Genomic DNA, 6,000 nt, shown 5'->3' with positions numbered 1-6,000 from the left:
AGGATGAAGCTTTAATCGGACACAGAGAAATATATGGGCTTATAGTTTTGCCTCCTATCCTTTTACCTCAAGGGTAATGTCAACAATAATAGTGCACGAAAACCCACATCCAATTAGCTATATATATCAGAATCTTTCCAACACACAGTGCTTGCAAAAGGATAAAATGTAAAAAGGAAAGGTGAAGATCACCATGACTCTTGTATAAAGTATAGGACAAAAGTAAAAGATAAGCCCTTCGCAGAGGGAAGCAGAGGTTGTCATATGTTTTTATGGTTGGATGCACGAAATCTTAATGCAAAAGAACACCACTTTATATAGCCACTTGTGATATGGACCTTTATTATGCAGTCCGTCGCTTTTATTTCTTCCACATCACAAGATCATATAAAGTTTATTTTCTCCACACTAATAGATCATACATATTTAGAGAGCAATTTTTATTGCTTGCAACAATAACAACTTAATTGAAGGATCTAACTCAATCCATATGTAGATATGGTTGACTCTCATGGCAAAACTGGGTTTAAGGATATTTGGAAGCACAAGTAGTATCTCTACTTGGTGCAAAGAATTTGGCTAGCATGAGGGGGAAAGGCAATCTCAACATGTTGGATGATCCATGACAATATAATTTATTTCGGATGTAAGAAAGCATAACCCATTACGTTGTCTTCCTTGTCCAACATCAACCTTTTAGTATGTCATATTTTAATGAGTGCTCACAATCATAAAAGATGTCCAAGATAGTATATTTATATGTGAAAACCTCTCTTTCTTTACTACTTCTTATTAATTGCAACGATGACCAAAACTATGTTTGTCAACTCTCAACAACTTTCATTCATCATACTCTTTATATGTGAAGTCATTACTCTCCATAAGATCAATATGATCTCTTTATTTCTTTTTATTTTCTCTCTTTTTTCTCAAGATCATAGCAAGATAACCAAGCCCTTGACTCAAAACTAATCTTTATTATATATAGCTCACGGACTCGATTACATAGAAGGATCATAAAGCAAAACTCAAAACTAAATAATACTAAAAATTTATTCTACTAGATCAAGATATTACCAAAAGGATTGAACTAAGAAAAAGGGTAAAGATAAAAGTGTGATGGTGATACGATACCGGGGCACTCCCCCAAGATTGGTAGTTGCTAAGGGGAGTGCCCATACCCGATACTCAGTTCTCCTTTGGTGGTGAAGAAGAGATTGTTGATGATGTAGGCTTGTCGTCCAACATCGAGCGTAGGAGATTCCCCAACTTACGAATAATGCCCTTGAGTGCGATGATATGCTCTTGCAACAGAATATTTTCACGAGTTAGATACTTGTTCTACACCTGAACTATTTCAATCATCTTGAAAGCTTCAATTTCAGTAGGGGTAAGAAGATTGTAATGAGGTTGAAGGATGTCTTCTTCTTCTGCTGCCGGAGCTTGCACTACAAAAAAATACACTTCCGTGATGATACGTGTTTGTCACAGTAGGTCACATTTTTTGTCATGCATGTACACCCATGATGATTTTATGACAGAATCAAGATAGTCATACCTGTGTTGTCATAGAAGTGTTCCATGACATTACCAAAATTATCATCATGAAAGTGTCCACTTCCATGACGATAAATCGCGCGTCACAGAAGTGCTTTCATCAAGGGTGACCGACACATGGCATCCACCGCAACGGAATGCCGTTAAGCTATCGGGTCGGATTTTGGATCCGATAACCCGTTAACAGCCCTGACCAATGGGAAATTTCCACGTGTAAAATTCTGATTGGCTGAAGGAAACACGTGTTGCCTCACCGTTGGGACAGATATCATCCACTCATTGGACAGGAGGTGCCTACGATAGGTCGACACGTGGCATGGCCCAACAGTGGCCCATTCCGGTGAAAAAGGCCGGCCCAATAAAAATTAGCAGGCCGGCCCATATAAGGCCTACTTGTGTCAGGTCCATTTAATCCCACGGCCCATACGAGATGTGCCAATTCGGCCCGTCAATGGCCCGTTAAAGATTTGACACCATTGCAGCCCATCGTCAGTTCGAGCCCGTTAACAGCCCGCTATATATTTGGGCTCAATATCGGCCCGATGAGATTTCGGCCTGTTAACGGCCCATTTAATGGATGGGCCAATTTTCAGGATGTACATCTTTCGGCCTTTTAGCGACCCATTTAAATGTTGGGCTAATTTCTGGCCCGGTGTGTCTTCCAGCTTGTTGACGGCCCATAAATCTGATGGGCCATTTGTAGTCGGACCTGAGTTTCGGCCTTTTAGCGGCCAATTTAAGTGTTGGGCCAATTTCTGGCCCGATGTCACTTTCAGCCTGTTCACGGCCCATAAATCAGTTGGGCCATTTGTAGTCGGACCTGAGTTTTGGCCTTTTAGCGACCCATTTATGTGTTCGGCCAATTCCCGGCCCTGTGTGCCTTTCAGCCTGTTAACGGACCATAAATGAGTTGGGCCATTTGTAGTCAGACCTTAGTTTTGGCCTTTTAACGGCCAATGCCCTTCATGGTCCAATACCAGCCCAGTTTCTCTTTCGGCCTGCTAAAGGCCCATAACACAGTTGGGCTATTTACAATACGACCTGACTTTTGGCCTCTTAGCGGCCCATGATCTTCATGGTCCAGTACAAGCCCGCTGTCTCTTTCGGCCTGCTAAAGGCCTACTGTATAGTTGGGCCATATGTAGCCCAAACTTAGTAACGGCGTGTTAACGACCCGGGAGGTAAGAGGGCCGACCATTAACTTTCGGCCTAGTAACGACCCATTAACTTAATGGGCCCACTAAAGTTCGTTCATGTCTTTAGGCCAAATTAGATAATTTGAGCCCATTACGACGAGCAATTATGCACAGGACCAAAACCGATCAAGCAAAGGTACGGCATACAGGGAATAACGTTGCACATCCAACATATATTACTGGAAAGTACATCCACTGGGCAATCAAAGATTGATGCCAGTGCAAATAAATGAGCAGAACCTAACCATCTACAACGTCACAATCTGCAACCTCAGCACAGATGACGCCCATAAGCATGTGGGCAAGTTCCTGCTGCTTTGCTACACTGTCTCTGAAAACATTGATCAGTTGTTGTGTCGTGATAACCCACAAGTATAGGGGATCACAACAGTTTTCGATAAGTAAGAGTGTCAAACCCAACGAGGAGCTAAAGGTAGAACAAATATTCCCTCAAGTTCTATCGACCACCGATACAACTCTACGCACGATTGACGTTCGCTTTACCTAGAACAAGTATGAAACTAGAAGTACTTTGTAGGTGTTGTTGGATAGGTTTGCAAGATAGTAAAGAGTACGTAAATAAAAAGTAGGGGCTGTTTAGATAAAGAAACAATAAAGTAAATATAGCGAGTGTGGAAAAGAGGTGGTAGGAGTCGCGAAATTGCCCCTAAGCAATTGACTACTTTACTAGACCGATAGCAAGTATTATGTGGGAGAGGCCACTGCTAGCATGTCATCCCTTACTTGGAATTCTATGCACTTATGATTGGAACTATTATCAAGCATCCGCAACTACTAATGTTCATTAAGGTAAAACCCAACCATAGCATTAAGATATATTGGTCCCCCTTCAATCCTGTATGCATCAATTTCTATGCTAGGTTGAAGCTTCTGTCACTCTTGCCCTCCAATACATAGTCCAATCAACATACAACTAACCCTATGGTGTGATCCACGCGCGCAATCATATGATGGGCACCAAAGGACAGCAACATAACCACAAGCAAATTAAATCAATCATAGCAATTCATCAACCACCTATAGGACAACGAAAATCTACTCAGACATCATAGGATGGCAACACATCATTGGATAATAATATGAAGCATAGAGCACCATGTTCAAGTAGAGGGTACAGCGGGTTGCGGGAGAGTGGACCGCTGTAGATAGAGGGGGGAAGGTGATGGAGATGTTGGTGAAGATGGCGGAGGTGTTGATGTAGATCACGGTGATGATGATGATGATGGCCACGGCGGCGTTCCGACGCCACCGGAGGAGAGGGGGAGAGGGGCCCCTTCTTCCTCTTCTTCCTTGACCTCCTCCCTAGATGGGAGAAGGGTTTCCCCTCTGCTCCTTGGCCTCCATGGCATGGGAGGGGCGAGAGCCCCTCCGAGATTGGATCTATCTCTCTGTTTCTCTCTGTTTCTGCGTTCTCTTCTGGCTCTGTTTCACCGTTTCATGTATATATGGAGATCCGTAACTCCGATTGGCCTGAAACCTTCGCCGTGATTTTTTTTCCGAATATTTGTTTTCTTGCGGCAAAAGAAGAGCGTCAACCGCCTTACGGTGGGCTCACGAGGGTAGGGGGCGCGCCCTGGGGGGGGGGGGGGCGCCCCCCTGCCTCGTGACCACCTCGGGCACTAGTTCGCGTTGATTTTCCTTCCGAATTTTCCATATTTTCCAAAAATAAGCTCAGTCCGTTTTTATCGCGTTTGGGCTCCGTTTGATATGGATATTCTGCGAAACCAAAAACATGCAACAGACAAGAACTGACACCGGGCACTGGATCAATATGTTAGTCCCAAAAATAATATAAAAAGTTGCCAAAAAGTATATGAAAGTTGAATAATATTGGCATGGAACAATCAAAAATTATAGATACGACGGAGACGTATCAGCATCCCCAAGCTTAATTCCTGCTCGTCCTCGAGTAGGTAAATGATAAAAAAGATAATTTTTGATGTGGAATGCTACCTAGCATAATCTTGATCATATGTCTAATCATGGCATGAATATTAGGACACGAGTGATTCAAAGCAATAGTCTATCATTTGACATAAAAACAATAATACTTCAAGTCTACTAATAAAGCAATCATGTCTTTTCAAAATAACATGGTCAAACAAAGTTATCCCTACAAAATCATATAGTCTGGCTATGCTCCATCTTCACCACACAAAATATTCACATCATGCACAACCCCGATGACAAGCCAATCAATTGTTTCATACTTTTGACGTTCTCAAACCTTTTCAACTTTCACGCAATACATGAGCGTGAGCCATGGACATAGCACTATAGGTGGAATAGAATATGATGGTGGAGAAGACAAAAAGGAGAAGATAGTCTCACATCAACTAGGCGTATCAACGGGCTATGGAGATGCCCATCAATAGATATCAATGTGAGTGAGTAGGGATTTCCATGCAACGGATGCACTAGAGCTATAGGTGTATGAAAGCTCCAACTGAAACTAAGTGGGTGTGCATCCAACTTGCTTGCTCATGAAGACCTCGGGCATTTGAGGAAGCCCATCATTGGAATATACAAGCCAAGTTCTATAATGAAAATTCCCACTAGTATATGAAAGTGATAACTCAAGAGACTCTCTATATGAAGAACATGGTGCTACTCTGAAGCACAAGTGTGGTAAAAGGATAGTAACATTGCCCCTTCTCTCTTTTTCTCTCATTTTTTTTATTTTTTTTATTTTTTGGTGGGCTTCTTTGGCCTCTTTTTTTATTTGGGCTTCTTTGGCCTCTTTTATTTTTCATAAAGTCCGGAGTCTCATCCCGACTTGTGGGGGAATCATAGTCTCCATCATCCTTTCCTCACTGGGGAAATGTTCTAATAATGATGATCATCACACTTTTATTTACTTACAACTCAATGTTACAACTCGATATCTATAACAAAGATATGACTCTATATGAATGCCTCCGGCGGTGTACCGGGATGTGCGATGATCTAGCGTAGCAATGATATCAAAAAACAGACAAGCCATGAAAACATCATGCTAGCTATCTTACGATCATGCAAAGCAATATGACAATGAATGCTCAAGTCATGTATATGATGATGATGGAAGTTGCATGGCAATATATCTCGGGATGGCTATGGAAATGCCATAATAGGTAGGTATGGTGGCTGTTTTGAGGCAGGTATATGGTGGGTTTATGGTACCGGCGAAAGTTGCGCGGTACTAGAGAGGCTAGCAATGATGGAAGGGTGAGAGTGCGTATAATCC

This window comes from Triticum urartu, chromosome 3A (genome assembly GCF_056163025.1).
Source record: "Triticum urartu cultivar PI428250 chromosome 3A, HENAU_Tu73, whole genome shotgun sequence".
Taxonomy (NCBI): domain Eukaryota; kingdom Viridiplantae; phylum Streptophyta; class Magnoliopsida; order Poales; family Poaceae; genus Triticum; species Triticum urartu.
Note: the sequence above shows the minus strand (reverse complement) of the source record.